This window comes from Poromitra crassiceps (assembly GCF_964638095.1).
Source record: "Poromitra crassiceps genome assembly, chromosome: 1".
Taxonomy (NCBI): Eukaryota; Metazoa; Chordata; class Actinopteri; order Beryciformes; family Melamphaidae; genus Poromitra; species Poromitra crassiceps.
The window spans coordinates 90,836,629-90,859,004 of NC_139623.1; the positions used below are offsets into that span (position 1 = coordinate 90,836,629).

General features: G+C 45.6%; 1 protein-coding gene and 1 pseudogene across 2 annotated transcripts in view; one reads left to right on the plus strand and one right to left on the minus strand.

The window, feature by feature from the left end:
* The window catches only part of ulk4 (unc-51 like kinase 4), a gene marked incomplete at its 5' end in the record, with an annotated part of 283,649 nt that overhangs the window by 195,144 nt on the left and 66,129 nt on the right, over positions 1–22,376 (minus strand). The window lies entirely within an intron of this gene.
* On the plus strand, positions 11,758–12,441 carry LOC310781725 (akirin-2 pseudogene; annotated as a pseudogene). Its single transcript has one exon. The product of its transcript is annotated as an akirin-2 pseudogene (transcript).

Below are 22,376 nucleotides of genomic sequence, written 5' to 3' on the forward strand. Positions count from 1 at the left end.
GGGTTTTTTTAGCTTGAAAAAAGCTTTTTGGCAAGTCTAAATGACTGCGGAAAGTGTACTCTACTTCCGCGTTTAAAGCGAAATTACGTCATGCAGTAAGCGTCCTTGTATGGGCAAAGAATAAGGTGATCACACTGCCACCTAGCGACCTGGCATGTACATTACGGCGTTTTAAAAATTCAACAGCGCTCATGTAAACAGGGAGAAGGTGTGAAGGAAAAGGTGTGAAGGAAACGCTATTGTGTCGTTTCTTTCAGAAACTGTCCTCGTGTAAAGGGCCCCTCAGTGACCCAAAGATAAGATTTTGTACAGAAGTCAATGTATTGTAGGTAGAGAGATAACAGAAAATATGATTAGAACAGTCATTACTTCTATACATTCTCTAATGGCTCATTTCCACCACATTTTACAGCCCTGCACAGCCCGTCACCACTCGGCTCTACTTGTTTCAACCCGATGGACGTTCTGCTTCGACCGCCGTTCATCTGCCCCCGCCCACACCTGGTCGCCATAGCGACCGCATATCTGCCCTCCGCCCATGTTCCGAAGTAGGCTATAACATATAACGTTACAATTAAATCCATACACAGAACTTTTAAACTGTTTATGAAATACTGGTGCCTCTAAATTACCTACAGTGTGTGTGTGTGTGTGTGTGTGTGTGTGTGAGAGAGAGAGAGAGAGAGCAGTGCTGGCATGACCACAGTCCTTGATCCTGGCCTGAGCAGCCAGCTCATAGCATCACAGCATGTTGGGCGGGTGTTACAGTGTACATGGGCAAAATTGACAATCGGCCAGGAGAATGGATATCACTTTGTTGTTAGTCAAAACTCACATGCGCTGCGTGAAGGACGGGCGCGAGGGACAGGGGTTGCGCTAGAGTGAAGCCTCTACCCCGGCGCCTCTCACCAGGCAAGACCGCGGCTTCACCAAAGCGCCTGCGGCCTAGTGGAGCCGACGCAGCACTGAACTACACAAGCGCTTCCTGAGAGCAGCGGACTTTTGGACAATTGAAACCACCGCCACGATTTTATTTCACCAGAGGCGAAGGCAGCAACACAAAAGACTGATGGAAAAGCATAACAGAAGAGAAGGTAAGCCCCCACTAAACTGGTATGCAGCGCTGCATTGACAGTAGGGCTGGGCGATATGACCAAAATCCCATATCCCGATATAGCTCATTTTATATCCCGATTACGATATATATCACGATACAGCACATTTTCAGTAAATTCAATGGTTTATATAAAATTACCTCATGGAAATGCATTTTGAAATGATATACTCAAATAAAGCTACTTAGTCTCATATTTGATTATTTTTCTTTTATTTAGAAATTTTGTGCAAATTTTCAAACTTTTAAATGCTCAACATTTCTCAGTCATGTCGACAACTTCTGTTCTGATTCTGATCGAACATGTAGCCAGTAGCCTACTGGGTAACAACACCACTCTCTCTGACTTCTCAGTATCATGCATGCATTACTTCACTTCCAAATATTCTTTTTTGTCTAGAGGTAGAGGTACTGAGGTAGCCTGCATAGAAAACAGTAACACTTACAATATAAGTCAACTAAAACACTCAGTTTGAAATACAAATGTAAAACTTCTAGTTTAAAGTGCAGCAGCCAAATCAGGATCATGATATACAGTACATGTAAAATAGAACAAGTAAAAAAAAAACACTCCAAGTTTTTGAATGGTAGCAGCAGAGCAAACGAAAATAAATACAGGCCTAGCCCATAAAAACAATATTGCTGTATAAAATACAAAATGTAAACATGGATGGATCGCTTCAAAGTTTAAAGTGTAGCTGAAGGATCACAATATAGTATACACTATACTATAAGTATAACAAAAGTCCTTCAAGTAGCCTGGATATGAAAACATCCAAAGATAAAAAAAAAAAAAAAAAAAAAGACATTTGGCACTTGGCAGCATTCAGCAACACAGACAGACATAAAGACAGACAGACAGACAGACAGAGAGAGACAGACAGACAACGTTTACATTTTTTTGCCTTGTGTTGCTGAAGCTCAGGCTTCTACAGGTTGAGTGCCAGGAATACAAGCTGGTCAACTCTTGCTGGTTTAAGTGCTGACCTCTGACATGTAACAATGTTCCCACTTGCACTGAATGCGCGCTCTGATGGGGAACTTGTGGCAGGGATGCACAAGTATTCCCTTGCTAGCTTGGCCACTAGGGGGAAATGTGGTTTGAATGGTAGCAGCAGAGCAAACGAAAATAAATACAGGCCTAGACAATAAAAAAAAAATTGCTATATAAAATACAAATGGATCCCTTCAAAGTTTAAAGTGTAGCTGAAGGATCACAATATAGTATACACTATACTATAAGTATAACAAAAGTCCTTCAAGTAGCCTGGATATGAAAACATCCAAAGATTAAAAAAAAGAAAGAGACATTTGGCACTTGGCAGCATTCAGCAACACAGACAGTCATAAAGACAGACAGACAGACAGACAGACAGACAGACAGACAGACAACGTTTCAGGCTTCTACAGGTTGAGTGCCAGGAATACAAGCTGGTCAACTCTTGCTGGTTTAAGTGCTGACCTCTGACATGTAACAATGTTCCCACTTGCACTGAATGCGCGCTCTGATGGGGAACTTGTGGCAGGGATGCACAAGTATTTCCTTGCTAGCTTGGCCACTAGGGGGAAATGTGCCTCATGCTGCCTCCACCATTCCAGTGGGTCTGTGTCTGGACCAGCATCTAGTTGGAGGTAGAGGTTGAGCTCCTTTTCAATGGACTCTCTGCTTGACTGAGGGACCGCTTGGCTTGGCTTCTCTGCTTGTTTAAAGTAGCTGCTCAAACTCTTCTTTTTCTTCTTAGCAGGGACCACCTCTGGCTCATCCTCATCTCTGGCAGCTGTGGCTGTTGGCAGGGGGGGGGGGGGGACAGCCTCTGCTTGTTCAGCCACCAGCCTCTGCATCTCTGCAGCAGCTCTCGTCTTCATGTAGTCGATCCTCTCTTCTTTGATGTATGTGGTTTTGAACCGAGGGTCAACAAGAGAAGCCATGTCGAGCAGCTCCTCGGTTGCCTGGTCATCATACTTCTCATTTAGGTAGGTTAGTATGGCCTCTTTGATGGTCGTGGTGAGCGGAGTGTCCTCCTCCTGATGCTTGAGTATCTGGTTGTTGAACAGATGGAGGACGGGTTTCAGGTAGGAAACACTTGGGTAGAGCTCCCCAGACAAGGCATCTGTAAACTCCTTGAGAGGACTCAGTGCCTTGTTCATGGACTCCAGAACTTCCATGTCCTGCCAAGTTAGGGCCAGATGACGTGTTTTCTTGTCGGCACGGAGGACCTGTGAGATAGCTTTCTCCTGCTCAATGACCCTTTCAACCATCTCTTGCATCGAGACCCACCTGGTAGGGGTTTCTGTGATCAGCTGATGAGGGGGCAAGGGTGGTGTTTGTTCTGCTTGAGCCTTGGCCAGTTCCCGTCTTCTCTTCCATGAATTGGAGAAGGCAGCCACGGTCTTCTTGCAGACGCCGACTGCTCGGTCCACTTGTGTTAGTTTCACACTTTTCCCTGTGTAAATAAACGAGAAGTAAATGTAACGTCTAATCTATACATTTATATATTTTTTACAGGATTTATTACAGGACAGGTAAAAAGCATTACACATACATATATATATATATATATATATATATATATATATATATATATATATATACATATATATATATATATATATACCGTAAATTCCGGACTATAAGCCGCGGCTTTTTTCCCGTTTTTTGGCGTTTTTTGGCCCCTGCGGCTTATATAACGGTGCGGCTTATCTATGGATTTTTTCAAAAAAAAAAAAACGGAATTCTCTCTTCTTTAGCACTCTTTCTAACTATAAATCCACTTCTGTTTTAATTTCCTCTCTTGCCCTCTTTTCACCACACTGTATGACACTGTATGACACTGTGTGCACTGTAAAAAAGAAACACAGGTGGTGTTGTGTTATGTTGTTTTGTTGAAATGTTAATAAATGGGAGCTTCCTCAAACAGCCATCTCTTTCCCGACAATCCCCTCTGTGCATGAACCCTTACATATGGTAATTAAACATTAAAACACAATAAAAAAAAAACAAAAAAAAACATTAAAACACCCGCGGCTTATAGTCCGGTGCGGCTTATATATGTAAAAAACAGTCAACTTTGCAGGTGCGGCTTATACACCGGTGCGGCTTATAGTCCGGAATTTACGGTATATATATATATATATATATATATATATATATATATATATATATATATATATATAATATAAATAATACATACTGTATATGATGGGGAAAATTGCATTTTTATAGAGGTGCACACTCTATAGGGGATGGGAAAAATCATGATAAAAAGGCAGGTGGAATATTCTTATTTCTAGCTTTTTTTTTTAGCTCAGAATGAAACTCAATTGGAGGAGTATTTCGCCATTCATGGCTGTTGTTAGCATGGCTGTTACTCTAACTAAAATGTTTCCATAGACTACATTAAGGTATTACTGTACTGAAATAAATAAATAAATATAAATATTAAACTATATATATATTTATTTATTTTACATCGGTTTAGAGTTAGACCACTCACCAATGGCTAGATGAAGACGGTGACCAAAGCACTGTAGGCGTGTCCAGTCATTCAGCTGAAGGGCAAGGATGTTGTTGGAGGCGTTATCTGTGGTGACACAGACCATGTGATCCTCATGCAGTCCCCACGACTCGAGAGCTTCCCTGAGACCTCTGGCCAGCATTTCTCCCGTGTGGTCATCTGGGAAATAGCTAGTCTGTAAGCACCGACTGCGGAGGTTCCACTCCTGGTCGATGAAGTGGATCGTCAGGCTCATATATGGATGTGTCGTTCGGCTCGACCACATATCTGTTGTTGTAGCATAGTACATCACCTGGTGTATTTCATCCTCCACTTTGGCCCGGCACTCGTCATATAAGCCAGGCAAGACGACTCGGCCGAAGTGTTTTCGGCTTGGCATTGTGTATCTTGGATCGAGTGTTTGCAAATTGCACCAACTCACGAAACCCCCGTTTCTCTACCGTGTAAATTGAAGCCATATCTTTGCAGATGTGCTTTGCAATGGCAGTAGTGATCTGCTTGGATCTTCGGGAGTCTTTGCTGTATGGTGTGCCACGGGCAAACGCCTCTTGTAACGTCTGGACCTTATTTTCTTTCTTTTGAGCACTAACGCTAACAACGCAACTCGACTGTGCTCTGAGTCTTGCGGCTTTCAGACGTTGGCTCTCTCCGTACTCTTTATCGTGATTCTTGCGCAGGTGGTAAAATAGGTTAGTGGTGTTTGAGTCCGTTGTTGTGACCGGGCTGCGGCATACTCTACAAAGTACGGTTTTCTGCTCCACGTCGGTCTTTTTAAATCCAAACCACAGCCATGCGATCGAAGAAGCACCCCTTTTAGGTACAAGCTCCTCTTCTTGCGTTGGCTGGTCCTCGTTGTCATCTTGTTGTGGTGTCGGAGCCGCTGGAGGTTCAGTTTCTCCCTCCATGTTTGTTTCTGCTGTTCTTTAGCAGCGTGCGTGCTGCGCATGTGCCGTGTGGAAGAACACAAAGCGTTGTGACGTAAACTATTGCCGCAAAGCCTGTGTTTTGCGACACGGCGATATAAACGATAGAGCTTCATATCAAACGAAATACATTTTCTATCGTTTAGACGAAATATATCGTCATATCGCCCAGCCCTAATTGACAGTCAGTAGGATAGACAGTAAACACGATTCTGCCTGACCAATCAGTCGTCTACAATGTTTTCACGTCACCGTATGAACCCGGGTTCGCAGAATAGAACCCCGACGAGGCAGGTACTAAAAGTAGCACGACTCAGCCCCAAATCAAACCGGGCTGGGCCGGTTTTTACCGGTGGAATGAGACCATTTATCGAGTCGAGCGGAGCGGGACCGCGCTACTACCTGCGGTGGAATTGGGCCATAACTGTGTTAACCTCTTGTAAATTAAGTAACGATTCATCAATTTGCTGGGGACCCCCTGGAACCCCCTCAAGGACCCCTGGGTGGTACCCGGACCCCACGTTGAGAACCAATGGTCTCTCTCTCTCCCCGGTGCATCACTTGTAAATCAGGACTCTCAGCACCAGCGGAGGGGGAGGGGCCATAGAAAGCATCAAAACAACAGTGCCAGCGTCCTGGTACTGTAACTCCATACTGTCACGCAATGAACAGCAGTCTGTGAGAGCGCTACCCTGATGGCTTTCTTCAGCTCACAATGAACAGCACTCTGTGAGAGCGCTACCCTGATGGCTTTCTACAGCTCACAATGAACAGCACTCTGTGAGAGCGCTACACTAATGGCTTTCTACAGCTCACAATGAACAGCACTCTGTGAGAGCGCTACCCTGATGGTTTTCTACAGCTCACAATGAACAGCACTCTGTGAGAGCGCTACCCTGATGGCTTTCTACAGCTCACAATGAACAGCACTCTGTGAGAGCGCTACCCTGATGGCTTTCTACAGCTCACAATGAACAGCACTCTGTGAGAGCACTACCCTGATGGCTTTCTACAGCTCACAATGAACAGCAGTCTGTGAGAGCGCTACCCTGATGGCTTTCTACAGCTCACAATGAACAGCAGTCTGTGAGAGCGCTACCCTGATGGCTTTCTACAGCTCACAATGAACAGCACTCTGTGAGAGCGCTACCTCATTTGAATTACTGGCTGCTAAACTTCATGGCTCTACACCCACTATTATTGCTGTTCTTTACAGACCACCCAAGCCATCAAATATCTTCATCACTGAACTTTCAACCGTTCTAACCACCCTTAGTGCAATGTCTCCTAATATCGTTTTAATGGGAGATTTTAATGTCCACTTTGACAATATAGATAATTTGTTCACAAAAGATTTTAAAGCAATGTTAGATTGCTTTGATCTTGTACAATATATTAACTTTCCAACCCATAATAAAGGCCACATTATTGACTTAGTTTGTTGTTCCGGTATTACACCATTCAATATCACCAACGTCGAATTACCAATTTCTGACCATAAAGTTATATTATTCAACACCACGCTATCGCTCAATAAATCAAGGGTACCTCGCACTATATCCTACCGTAACATTAGACAGCTCAACCCAGAAGATCTCAGCAACCTAATCACCTCAAACCCCACACCCGCTCCCATCTCATCACCCGTATCTCTTATGGACTACTACAACACAAGCCTATCTTCTGCACTTAATACCCAAATTTGCCAAAGTAATGTATGACTTTAAATATACTTTTAAATATAGTTTCATTCAATTTGGTTTATGTAAGCTGTTATAATTATTATATAGCGGATGAGGAGTGGTAAAATTCCATTCTACAACGTCTTTTCAACAGAAAAAATGCTTGCTGGGAACCCTTGTGCATTACTAACAGCCGACTCATAGCTAACCACTTAACTCATTGAGTGCCATGGACGTCTTTCGACGTCCAATTAAATAGTGACGTACTGTAGAGTGCCAAGGACGTCGATCGACGTCCAATGCGTTTTTTGACGGTGGGACGTCGATCAAAGCCTTCTGCATCTCCTGTACAAATATTGTAGCTATTGGAGGTCTATAACCTATTTTACAGAACCCTTAGGTGGCGACAGTGCTCTCCAGATTAGAGAAATGTCCGAAATATAGCCTGAAAAAGCCCCCTGATCAAAGAGAAAGCGCTCATGCTGCAGCCCAGAGCCATGTAGATTGCTCTGGCTGCAACTGACGGTGCCTGGCAACAGCAGTCAATCCGCGCACACAACTGAGCTCCTCTGCCTCTGTCTGTCTGTCTGCATAGTTTCTTCACACGATTAGCCGCCAGAAAGGCAGCACCCGACGCCAAAGTGCCAACCCTTTCCCTGCAGTGCGACAAGGAAATGCTCCTTGTCGCGCTGCCTGGGAGGCGGCGCACAAAAAGCACTCCGAAAATAGACGCTGGGTGCGTGAGGCTGTGTGTTACTAGTGTGGGGAGGAGTTTGTAGCTGAGGGGGGGAGAGGGGGGTGGGGTACGCATGCACCACACAACTACACCACGTCACTACATCAGAAAATATTATCTTCAGACTCAGAATGTGCTTGAAATGCTGCATTTCACAAAAGGCGGAATAACTCAGCTTCTAATTTGAAAAGTGTCTTTTTGCTCAAAACAGCCTATGTTCTCCGGCTCATAACTAAAGAACGGAAAATGGTATCAATAAACCTTTTTTTGCTGATGATACAATAGAGTCTCCTTGTTCTTTTTGCGCGTTCGGTGTTTACATAGTAATATCACACAATATTCTGTGGGCCTCGAGAAATCACTGAAAACGCTCTGAAACTCTGGCACTGGGAGCGTCCGTTCTCCAAAAGTGGCTGGCACTCTTAAAGGGCCCATATTTTGCTAATATAATGTATTATTATTTTATTGTTGGCCTCCAGTAGAGTAACTTATTGCATCAGTCATAGTTTAAAAAACTCATTGTTTATCTTGTACTGGCTCTCACTGCCCCCTTCAGTTCACCCTCTGTCTGAAACGCTCTGTTTTTAGGTCCTGTCCCTGAACCCCCACCCTCCGGAAAATACTCCAGGTGGGCAGCGCGAGGAGTTTTTGCGTTTGCAAACTTCTGCCCAGAGAGCTATCGCTGTAGAAGCGACTGTCTGTCTGTCTGTCTGTCTGACTATCTATCTATCTATCTATCTATCTATCTATCTATCTATCTATCTATCTATCTATCTAGATAAGATAGATAGATAGATAGATAGATAGATAGATAGATAGATAGATAGATAGTCATGCATAACAGAAACAGACAGGCAATCTCTGCTATGGCTACTAAATTTGGTAGTTGTAAAACAATTATATCAACGAGCAACTGATTGTCAAAACGAATTTGACCATCGATGAAAAACGTGACTTGGACATAAAGCAAGCTATCAATTGATTTATCAACATCCCCCTAGCTATCTACAGCTCCGCTAGGCCGGGCTGCACCCGGACATTTCCTTCAGTGGCTGGCCAAGCAGGGATTCTATTACCACGGCCTGCCATAACGTTACACCGGGAGCTTCACACTAGCTAATGTAGCTACTTAGCTAACTTCCCAAATGCTTGTGACTATAGTGTGCCTCTCCTAGCAAAGGCTACACGGACCAAACCAAAATGAGGACTTGGAGAAGTCAGCAAGTTGGACTAACGTTACAAGTTCTGAAAATATGTGCCTTTCGTCATTCATCGGTTGTTCATGTCTATAAGGCAGCTGTGCTGCTAGGCTAAATAGCAAGTGCTAACGTTACCCAGCCGGTAAGTAACGTTAGCGCTTCCTAGCAGCACATTGGACCGATGCTGGAATGAGACACATATTTTCAGAACTTACCACTTCAGTCCTACATCCTGGCTCACTTCCATGTCGTCTCCTTGTTTTTGCGGTCTGGAATCCGTTATTCCAGCCCTTTTCCCACATGCGCTTTGTACCGCAAAATGACCGGTACATGGTCTAATGCCTGCATGTGAGAAAGGCACCGTGCCGGTATAAGCGCGACCCCGTCGTCGCGGAGATTTCACCACTCTCTAGCCTGTCAGAAGAGCGGTATGCGCTTTAGCGGATACTAGTGAGAAACGGGTGCAGTCATTTTCCGCGACACTCTCATGGGCGATGTGTACACACGTTGCTTAATGTTCCAGCAGGCATAATCTAATCATTCGCGCACATTAAAGCAAACTGGCGAAATGATCTTGTGATAATAACAGCAGTAGCCTATGTCAGCTTCATGTGTGGGTGTGCTGTGCTGATTTTCCCCTCTCCTCTCTGCTCGCTCTCTGGCCACAGTCCGTCCTCCTCCTTAAGTCACAGCCCGACAGGGACTAAGCAAATGCACGAAGCGAAAGTGGAAGTATTTTGCTTACGTTGCTGACAGCCAAGGCAAGCCCGGACACATCAAATGAAGGAAGCCAGTCTGTAAAGTGCTTCAACGCGATGCAGGTGAACGGATAAACAAGCAAACTTATTTCACCATTCGGAGTTTTGCCGACACGTCACTCCCCACCCGCTCTGCAGTGCCGCCCCCCCCCCCCCCACATACAGGCAATTTCGCTGATAGATTCCCACATGCCAGAGGAGAGGTGTGAAGGGAAATGTCCGATATTGACTTACAGGTAATTTTCCGGTACGCATGTGGGAAAACGGCTCATATGAGACTACTACTGTTGTGTTAGTCCCAGACAGCCAGGCTAGAGAGAGCCTGGTGAGCGGTGACGCCGCCGCGGGTTACTGAAACACAGAACAGGGAAGAGAGAGGGGAAGGGTGGGAGCTAGCGTGCGCGCGCTGCGCGCCGGCCGGCGGCAACGCTTTGTTGCCAGGGTAACAAGTCCTTACTGACGTCACAAAAATTATGGTTCTCGCACAAAATCGCCATAAATCCATGTCATCTCGTCTACGAGAGTTCATAGGCGCGAGGGGTGGTTCATGGGGGTAACATTAAAACACTTTCACATTATTTATTTGAAGCTTAGCCCATGTTTAATATGACCATCCAAGATTGTAACAACATATATATGATACAAAATTAAGAAATGCATAATATGGCCCCTTTAACACATTGAGTGCCAGCGACGCCAAATGGCGTCAGGAGAAATTTACCGTAGGCTGCCAGCGACGCCAAATGGCGTCAATAACTCCAAATTCATATTTTGACGGGGGGATGTCGATCTAAGCCTCTTACATCGCCTCTTACAATATGGGTGCTATTGAATGTGTCTAACCTATTTTACAGAACCCTTAGGTGGCGACAGTGCCCTCCCGATTAGACAAAGGCCAGGAGAAAAGAGAGAAGAAGTCATGAGGAAACGGAAATCGCCATTGATATGCTTGAAGCATAACGTTAGCTGTGCCTGTGAACAGCAGTCATCTGCTGCCACAATTGAGCCCCATCCGTGTCCGCTGCGATAGTCCATCCATATGATTTAGTTGCCGACACGGCGACACCAGCGTCTTTCTGAAAAGTTACATTATTCTCAGCTGGGAGCCGAGGACACGCTGTAAAAAAGCGGGGGGATGCAGGCAGCGGACTTTTCAGTGCAGATCAAACTCAGAGCAAACCGCAGCAGAGACACTCGACTCCTCCCACCACGGAGGAGGAGGAGGAGGGGGGTGGGGCACGCAGGGCACTAACAGCATACAACCATTGACAGTACACACACACGCAGGCAGCAGCAGGCTCGATGTTTGTTCAACTCAAAGCAGAATTCATTCTGTCGCCTTTCTAACATAAAGATGTGATTATCTCAGAAACTAATTTCAGCATGCTCTTTTCGGTCGAAAACACTCTTTTTCAGAGGGGTGTATTTCCAAAATGGAACGGTTTATAAACACAGTTTTTTTTTTAAATGAAACAGAAGGGTTCAAAGTTTCATTGAGGCTATTGGTTGTCCATATAAGAGGAACACAAAAAATTATATGGCTATATTAAAATGCATTGCGGCCTATGTGGCACAGTACAGCAACCTTTTGCCCAAGGGTCGTGGCACTCAAAGTGTTAATCAATGAATTGACCATTTAATTAATTTACCATAAATTGTAAATTCAGTGACGAAGGGTATCGTATAGTGATGTTGCCACAGTGATGTCATCATTGAAGACAATGTCATACTGATGATGTCACTATGGACAGTTATAATGATGTCAACAGTGATGATGCAACCACAAGTTGCTGAAGTTAATTGGAGAGAGCGACTGCCACCCCAAAAGTCATGTCGTGTGGATCCACCCTGAAGACGACCATCGATTTTGATCCATTGATGAGTCAAACATCCCTGAAAAGACGAAGATGCATCCCCGTGTCCCCATCATCTCAGCAATTGGAGAGGGCGACTTTCACACCAAAAGTCATGTCGTGTGGGGCCAGCCTGAAGAGGAGCATGGATTTAAATCCATTGATGAGCCTAATGTCCGCGAAAAGACGAAGATGGATCCCCGTGTCCCCATCATCTTCATGCCCCAGTAACTACCTTCGCATGAAACCCTCGCCATTTGGAGAATCATCGTCAAGACTTAATGCAGAACAAATCCTGAACAACATCAAGCAGGAGTACAAACGCATCCAAAAGAGGAAGCATCTAAATGGATGCTACCAACAGCCAGAGTGCTATTCTCCCGAGTACCCATCCCAGTTGTCTATTATGAGTGGCTCCAGCATGCCAGGAACATCTTCTGGAGGAGTGTCTCCAACTAGGAAAGAACAACCATTATTCACACTCAGACAAGTTGGGATTATCTGTGAACGCTTGCTGAAAGAAAGGGAAGAGAAGGTGCGGGAGGAATATGAGGAGACGATGATTTCAAAATTGGCAGAACAATATGACTCCTTTGTGAAGTTCACACATGATCAGTTGATGCGACGATTTGGGGAGCGACCTGCAAGCTATGTTTCCTGAGTGTGGCACCGAATCTTTGCAAGACTTTCTCTTACCTGCAAGTTTGTCTGTTACCAGATCCTATAACTATAATTTTCAAGCCTTATAACTCCAAAATGCATTTGTTAAAAATAAATAAATAAATAAATAGGAGGCCCAAAAATAGCACTTTTTTGTAGTTTCTAATTTGAATTTATACCGTACAGACTAACAATGCCAAAATGAACGTAATATGAACAAACCTAATTGACCATAAATGGTCTAGGAGTGCACAAGGTTAAGAGCAGGCACCGAGGTGCACAAAGGCCATTTCTCAAGCAAAGCAAGGGCAGTGGATGAGATGGGAGGGAGTTGAGAAAAGGAGGTTCTCTTGGAAGGAGTTGTGGGACATGGAAGCATTTCAAACTAGCGTCATTATACAAGCCACGTACGATGTCCTGCCATCTCTCAAGAACCTCAGCCAATGGTACGGTGAAGATCCTACGTGCCCCCTCTGTCCCTCTCCAGCAAACCTAAAGCACATTCTTATCGGCGGCAAAACAGCTGTTACACCTGGTCAACCAGATACTGAAGCCAGTATTTGGCTTGTGACCCTACTTTGACGTCACACAAATCTAGACATTCAAATTCCAGTACACCATCGATAATATTATCAGTGACATCATCAGTGATGTCACATAGTATGCTTCTTTTCCCCCACAGAATTGTGACTTTAATCTGAGATTTCTGACTTTAATCTCAAAATTCGGACTTTTTCCCTCAACATTCTGAAAGTAACTCGGACTTCTGACTTTAATCTCAGAACTCTGACTTTATTCTCAGAATCCTGATTTAAAGTTATAATCTCAAAGATTTTCACACAAAAAATACAAAATAAAATATGAGTCACTCACAATGTTGATTGAGGCTATGGTCCATTGATGGAAGCCTTTGCATTATAGTGACATTACGTGACATTAGTAATGTCACATAATGCAACACTGTATGCGCATACTTGAAACGATGCCGGTTATGTAAACAAAGCGGAAAACGTGCGTCAGAAACATGTATCCTCTTCCCTCTGCCTGCATCAGAGTCAGACCAGCTGCCAGACACACCCCCTGCCTCATGCAACAGAAAAACATACTGTACATGGCTCTACGTCCGGGCTAGTCAATTGGCGGCCCGCGGGCCGAATCCAGCGGGGGGTTTTTTGGAACCCCGACCCGGTGCAGGACTCTGATCTGGTTCAGGATTCTGATTTAGTTTTTCACAACAAAACTTAAATCCTTTAGAGCCCCTGGCATTTTCCTACCAATATGGCGCTACAATACACACAGCTCATTGGCTGTTTGATTCACTTGACCTGTTAATCACCTGTTAATTGATTACAATCGCCTGTTATTTTCCTACCAAGATGGCCATGTGGTGATGTAACATAAATACTATCAATAAAAGCCACTATAATCATAAATAGAAATAAAAGGAAGGAAATGGCATTGTGTTGCTGTAAATCATTCCCAACCTTGTTCATATTAAGGAGCCCTAATTTAGTTCACATTGGGGCCATGGACCCCCATATGATGAGATTTGGTTTCTCAGATGCAAATCAGATTTTTTTTTTTTTTTTTATGTAGCCTAGATATTATTTTGTCCAGAATTCCATATATATTAGGTTGAGAGATAACAGAGAATCCTGGAATCCTCTCAAGGACCTGATATTGTGCTGTGCTGCGATAACCAGGCTCGCGTCACCAGGCTTTTTTAACGATACTTACATGGGAGTCAATGGAGTCAATTTCTAGTTCACCACTGAATGACCAAATTGATATAACTTTCAGCCATCTTTCCACACAGGCCACCAGCGTTGGCTAGTTGTTGATATTTATAAAGATTTTGTAGCTCTCACCTCTCATATAACTTATTTTTTAGGCGGTGATCAAACTGTCATGGCGTCGATTTCTGGGGGAAAAATCCTGACCTGAGCACAGCCAAAGAGTATAGTGAGACAAGAGGAGACGTTCATTTCTTCAAACGCGGACCACTTTTATGACTTTTGAAGCGTTTTCTGAAAATTGTGTAAAAAACGCATTTACGCTTCAAAAGTCATTTACGGTTGTGAAGATTATCCTGCTGAACACAAATTACCACTCCCATAAACTTTTGTTAACCACAGACCTTATTTAATGCATTTAACCGAAATCCATCCCCATACTAAAACTTAAACTAAAACTTAAGAACAACTTAAAAAAGATGGCTGCTGGACAATCAAGCATGGGACCACCCTATTTGCACATAGACTACCGTAACTCTTTTTAGCACTTTACTAATTTATTTATTAAAATTCCACTGTTATTTTAGTCTGTCTTAAAACAGACACTGAGCTCAAGATTTATCCTACTTTTTGTACTTTTATATTGTATTGTATTTGTGTTGCATTTGCTGTGGTTTCTTATTTTATTGGTACATGTATTGGTTTTATTGTGGTATTTTGTTTTATTGTTGCATGTCGGGGACTTCAGATGAAAATTGGCATCCTTACCTTTACTGTATGTTCTGTCTTTGTATGCTCTGTTCATTAATATAATGCTGTCCCTCTCAAATAAACAAATAAAGTAAAGTAAGTAAGTAAAAGCTCATTAACTTTTTATACCTCTTGTGCCTACGAACGCAAGAGGTACGCTGAGCTGGCAAGGTACGAGCAACTAATAAGGGATTGTATCCTAGTCCTAAATAGAACTGATAGAATAGTTGTCAACCTGAAAATGTGTTTTTTTTATTCCTAAAATGTTGTCCTGTGAAAATGCATGGTACTTTATGTGATGTTCAATAAACTGCAGACCACGACGTACCAGTTAACGTTTATTAACACACTGCTACACAGGTGCTCTCCTCCTCAGTCTCTTGTCAAACCGCTGCTTCCTCCGACACTGAGCATCCACGACCCTGGCACTCCGGCAGGGTGCTGTTGCCGGCATGATGACTGCAGGAAGCCGCAACCGATCCAGGGGAAGCTGTCGGTAGTTGAGTGTGGCGTTGCCCAGTAGTGCAGCAGAGTGCGGAGCTGGGAGAGCGTGTGGTCCTCCTCCGATGCGCGCTAAAGTTCCTCCAGGCAGACTGTGGCGTGTGTGGGTGTGGTGCATAGGGATAAGCTCCGGTTCCATCGTGTCCGGGATGGCGGCCCGAGTATTGTCCATGAGGGAAAAACCCAGCTCGCAAAACAAATCAAAGCCCATGTTGGCGAAGGGAGGGCCATGGTCCTGTAGGGCACTGCGAAGGCGATCGTGCCCGCCAATCCTATTTTTGAGCGGAAAGAGCCGCCGGACCGTTAAAACATTTAGGAGTGACTTGGAGGCACCGTGCACCACTTAAACGATCGGGGGGTGGCGGCCACTGAATGGATGCTCATCTTCGCAGGTGGGCCAGGCGAACGCGGCGGTGTGCTGTCGGCGGCGGGAGCTGAGTGGCAGACCCGGGCAAAATGGTCCCACTTGCCACAGCATCAACACCTCTGCCCCCTGGCAGGGCAGTTTGGGGCTCGGTCAGGGTGTGATGAGAAGGCACAGCGTGCTGTGGGCGGCGCCACTGTCTGAGTCAGTAGCACGGGTCTGGAGGGGAAAGGGCCGGAGGGCGCTAGCAGTGATGCTAAGCCAGCTGCTGACTCGAGTTGGAAAGCGATGCCTTTGCCAAAGTCAGCTCGTCTGGGGACTTCGGGTCATTAGTGTGCTGAGCTAGCTGAGCTCGTATAAGTTCATCTTCCAGCGCTCCAAACTCACAGAGGCTGGCCAGTCCCTTCAGATCGGCTACATAATGGTGGACAGACTCACTCGCCTGCTGCCGACATTGACGGATAACAATTCGCCGGAGCATTACGTTCTGTGGAGCCGCAAAATGTCCAGACAGCAGTGTGACACAGTCCGAGTGTGTAGGAGTGGGTCCAAGAGTCTGAAAAAACCGCTGTCCCTCGTTGCCCAGACTGTGCATCAGCAGGGCTCGCCTTCTTTCATCGTTAGCATTAGCTAGCCTGACGGCTACTATGAAGGTTTCAAAGGATTCATGCCAGCGAACCCACAGAATCGGCGGCTCGCCAGGCAGGGCAAGGAACGGGGAGAGAGGTGGGAGCAGAGAGTCCATTATCCTCGTCGCCCATATGTTAATAAACTGCGGACCACGACGTAACTGTCAACGTTTTATTAGCAGGCTGTCACACAGGCTCCATCTCACATCAACCACACACTACGACACTTTCCTTAACTCATTGAGTGCCAGCCACTTTTGGAGAACGGACGCTCCCAGTGCCAGAGTTTTCAGAGCGTTTTCAGTGATTTCTCGAGGCCCACAGAATATTGTGTGATATTACTATGTAAACACCGAACACGCACAAAGAACGAGCTGGCTCTATTGTATCATCAGCAAAAAAAAGTTTATTGATACCATTTTCCGTTCTTTAGTTATGAGCCGGAGAAGATAGGTCGTTTTGAGCAAATACAGGCGTTTCAAATTATTAGCTGAGATATTCCGCCTTTTGTGAAATGAAGCATTTCAAGCACATTCACTGACTCTGAAGATAATATTTTCTGATGTAGTGACGTGGTGTAGTTGTGTGATGCCCTGCGTGCCCCACCCCCCTCTCCCCCCCTCAGCTGCAAACTCCTCCCCACACTAACACACAGCCTAACACGCACCCACTCTATTTTCGGAGTGCTGCGTTTTTGTGCGCCGGCTCCCAGCGCGACACGGAAGAGCCAAACCGGACTGCTGAGAATGGTTTGGCGTCGGGTGCTGCTTTTCTGGCGGCTAATCGTGTGGAGAAACTATACAGACAGACAGACAGAGACAGAGGGGCTCAGTTGTGGGCGCGGATTGACTGCTGTTCGCAGCCAACGTCAGCTCCAGACAGAGCAATCTATATGGCTCTGGCTGCAGCATGCATCGGTTTCTCTTTGATCACGGCTTTTTCCTGCTGTTTTCCGGACCTTTCTCTAATCTGGAGAGCACTGTCGCCACCTAATGAGTCCGTAAAATAGGTTATACACCTTCAATAGCTCCCATATTTGTACAGGAGATGCCTGAGGCTTTGATTCACGTCCCACCGTCAAAAAACGCATTTGACGTCGATGGACGTCCTTGGCACTCTACGTCACTATTTACTTTGACGTCGATCGACGTCCTTGGCACTCAATGAGTTAAAGACACAGCTACAACTGGTGTGACGCATACACAACACTTTACTTACGCCATATGAATGATATAGTTGCTTCTCAAGCAACTTGAGTGAGAGCATAACAAGGTATAGTAGGGCCAGCATGTTGCCTACAGGAAATATAATGCCCCTGAAACAAAGATAAACTATTTAGACAGCTTTGTAAATATACCTGTGCACCCAAAAGCAACCAGTGAGCAAGAGCCAGAAAGAAAGGCGGGGTGGAGACTAGAGATGTGGGGGGAGGGAGGCAGGCAGGCAGGCAGGTTGGGTCTGCGGATGAGTGTCTGGTCCCTAAGGCTGTGTGTGTGTGTGTGTGTGTGTGTGTGAGCGCGCGCGCGCGCGCGCGTGCACGTGCTTCAGTTGGCGCACTCTCACAGCTCAATAATGATAAATAAGTCAACCTGCTCTCCTCTCCTCCCCTCAACCCCTCTCTCTGCTCCTGTCACAGACTGCCCTCCTCCGCTCTGCACTCCCCCCCCCCCCCCACTACACTCCCAGTGCTAATCAAGCAACAGTAGGTACTAGCTGACAACTGTTCAGACCGGAGTATCATCTATATTCATTCTGCAATGGTGGGCAGCCGCAGTAAGACCCCTGCTCCCTGCGATAGAGAAAACAACATCTATCCCTCCATCCAACTCTCTTTAACTCCATCTACATGTATCTGTCTATCAAGCCATCCGTCCATCACGTTTTTCTGATGGGAAACCCATCAGAAAACCCATGGGAAACACAGTGTGATATTTCATTCTATTTTAATACATTACAATATCGCACAGCTTGATTCCAACTCACAACTGGGCCAATGTTAGAAGAGTTCTGCTAGTTATTGAAATAATAATGAGTAAAAGAGGGGCTCGCAATCGATTCAAAACAAGGGACAGGAAGGAACATTACACCATCAACAAGAGGGCTCAACTCAAGTAAGAGCAGGTTCATCTCTATCCCCTCTGTAACTGGTCAGGGTGGTTTTGGGTTGTGGTCCACGTGACCACGTGGGCAGGAACCAACTACAAGAATTAAACTGGCTACCTGTGGAGGCCAGGGTGGCACAGATTAGACTTACAATGGTCCATAAGATAGTCATGGATAGGGCCCCAGTATACCTCACAAACTACCTCACCAGAGTAGGAGAAGCACACAGCCACAGCACCAGAGCTAGCCGAGCCAACCTACAGTCAGTTAGGTGCAAAATGAAAATTGGCCAATGTTCCTTTGCTTTCCAGGGGCCCAGTGAATGATCTGCTCCCACTGGATATTAAGGAGGCCTCAAGTCAAAGCACCTTTAAAGTTAAACTTAAGAGGTGGCTGCTAGAGAGGGTTCCTGAGTAAGGGACTAGGCAGAAATGGCGTGTTGTATTAATTAGTCTTCTTTTGTTATGCTGTAATGTTTTAGTACTAGATAGCCAGATTTTATTATGAAACTACAGTATGTGTGGTGCAATGTCTGTATATTTAATGTACTGTATGTCTAAGACCAAGGACCACAACGGAATTAAGTTTTTGTCTACTTTTTGTGTTATCCTTGATGCCTTTTTGGAATTTAATGTATGGCATTTTTTTTTAACAGATCATCAAATAAATCTATCTATCTAACCCCTCTGTAACATCATGCAGTCAAAGTTGCTATGTTACCTCTATATTTATAAACACATACCTCTGTCTCAACTCAAGTAAGAGCAGGTTCATCTCTATGCCCTCTGTAACATCATCCAGTCAAAGTTGCTATGTTACCTCTATATTCATAAACACATACCTCTGTCTCAACTCAAGTAAGAGCAGGTTCAGCTGTATCCCCTCTGTAACATCATGCAGCCAAAGTTGCTATGTTACCTCTATATTTATAAACACATACCTCTGTCTCAACTCAAGTAAGAGCAGGTTCATCTCTATCCCCTCTGTAACATGCAGTCAAAGTTGCTATGTCACCTTTATAAACACATTTTGCAGACATCTTATCACTGGAGACATGTGTCATGATATCATACTAACCAAAGTCAAATCACAAAAATGTTTTCCCCACCAATATTTCCTTGTTTCGAAAAGATAAAAGTGAGAAAGCATTATTACCAGGCTCCACCAAGAAGAAGGAGGTTATGTTTGCAGTGCCGTTTGTTTGTCAGCAGGATTATGGAAAAACTACTGGGCCAATGTTCATGAAACTTGGTGGAAGGGTGTAGCATGAAGGGTGCAGCATGAAGGGTGCAGCATGAAGGATGCAGCATGAAGGGTGCAGCATGAAGGATGCAGCATGAAGGGTGTAGCATGAAGGATGTAGCATGAAGGGTGCAGCATGAAGGATGCAGCATGAAGGGTGTAGCATGAAGGGTGCAGCATGAAGGGTGCAGCATGAAGGATGTAGCATGAAGGATGCAGCATGAAGGGTGCAGCATGAAGGGTGTAGCATGAAGGGTGCAGCATGAAGGGTGTAGCATGAAGGATGTAGCATGAAGGGTGCAGCATGAAGGGTGTAGCATGAAGGGTGCAGCATGAAGGGTGTAGCATGAAGGATGCAGCATGAAGGGTGCAGCATGAAGGATGCAGCATGAAGGGTGCAGCATGAAGGGTGTAGCATGAAGGGTGCAGCATGAAGGGTGTAGCATGAAGGATGTAGCATGAAGGGTGCAGCATGAAGGATGCAGCATGAAGCAGCATGAAGGGTGCAGCATGAAGGATGCAGCATGAAGGGTGCAGCATGAAGGATGTAGCATGAAGGATGCAGCATGAAGGATGTAGCATGAAGGGTGCAGCATGAAGGGTGCAGCATGAAGGATGCAGCATGAAGGATGTAGCATGAAGGGTGCAGCATGAAGGATGTAGCATGAAGGGTGCAACATAAAGGGTGCAGCATGAAGGGTGCAGCATGAAGGGTGTAGCATGAAGGGTGCAGCATGAAGGATACAGCATGAAGGGTGCAGCATGAAGGGTGCAGCATGAAGGGTGCAGCATGAAGGATGCAGCATGAAGGGTGTAGCATGAAGGATGCAGCATGAAGGATGTAGCATGAAGGATGCAGCATGAAGGGTGCAGCATGAAGGATGCAGCATGAAGGATGTAGCATGAAGGGTGCAGCATGAAGGATGTAGCATGAAGGGTGCAACATAAAGGGTGCAGCATGAAGGGTGCAGCATGAAGGGTGTAGCATGAAGGGTGCAGCATGAAGGATACAGCATGAAGGGTGCAGCATGAAGGGTGTAGCATGAAGGATGTAGCATGAAGGGTGCAGCATGAAGGATGCAGCATGAAGCAGCATGAAGGGTGCAGCATGAAGGATGCAGCATGAAGGGTGCAGCATGAAGGATGTAGCATGAAGGATGCAGCATGAAGGATGTAGCATGAAGGGTGCAGCATGAAGGGTGCAGCATGAAGGATGCAGCATGAAGGATGTAGCATGAAGGGTGCAGCATGAAGGATGTAGCATGAAGGGTGCAACATAAAGGGTGCAGCATGAAGGGTGCAGCATGAAGGGTGTAGCATGAAGGGTGCAGCATGAAGGATACAGCATGAAGGGTGCAGCATGAAGGGTGCAGCATGAAGGGTGCAGCATGAAGGATGCAGCATGAAGGGTGTAGCATGAAGGATGCAGCATGAAGGATGTAGCATGAAGGATGCAGCATGAAGGATGCAGCATGAAGGGTGCAGCATGAAGGATGTAGCATGAAGGGTGCAGCATGAAGGGTGTAGCATGAAGGGTGCAGCATGAAGGATGCAGCATGAAGGGTGTAGCATGAAGGATGCAGCATGAAGGATGCAGCATGAAGGGTGCAGCATGAAGGATGTAGCATGAAGGGTGCATCATGAAGGGTGTAGCATGAAGGGTGCAGCATGAAGGGTGTAGCATGAAGGGTGCAGCATGAAGGGTGTAGCATGAAGGGTGCAGCATGAAGGATGCAGCATGAAGGGTGTAGCATGAAGGATGCAGCATGAAGGGTGCAGCATGAAGGGTGCAGCATGAAGGATGTAGCATGAAGGGTGCAGCATGAAGGGTGTAGCATGAAGGGTGCAGCATGAAGGATGCAGCATGAAGGGTGCAGCATGAAGGATGCAGCATGAAGGGTGCAGCATGAAGGGTGCAGCATGAAGGGTGGAGCATGAAGGGTGCAGCATGAAGGGTGCAGCATGAAGGATGCAGCATGAAGGGTGCAGCATGAAGGGTGCAGCATGAAGGGTGGAGCATGAAGGGTGCAGCATGAAGGGTGCAGCATGAAGGGTGCAGCATGAAGGGTGTAGCATGAAGGGTGTAGCATGGGCCATGGGAGAACATCTATTCAGACTCACTAAATGTGCCTAATGCCTATCATAGCAGACTGGACCATTGGCTTTGGCGGAGGTCTGCACTCTCCGAGTGCACTTCTAGTTAATGTTGTGGAGAAAGAAAGAAAGAAAGAAGTGTGTGTGTGTGTGTGTGTGTGTGTGTGTGTGTGTGTGTGTGTGTGTGTGTGTGTGTGTGTGTGTGTGTGTGTGTGTGTGTGTGTGTGCGCGAGTGAGTGTGTGTCTGGAGGGTCCTAATTGCTGCTGAGGTCAGGCTGCTGAGCGGTAAAGGGTTGTGTTTGATGCAGGTAGGTGTGTGTGTGTGTGTGTGTGTGTGTGTGTGTGTGTGTGTGTGTGTGACTGCTCTGCATGCCCTTGACTTGCAGCTGGCAAACAAGACTTTAGGCCCCCACAGCTGCCTCATCATTACTGTTCATAGGGATCCTCTACCACACACACACACACGCACAGTGAGGGAGACTTAGTCACAGCGACACAGGCACACAAACAGACACACGCA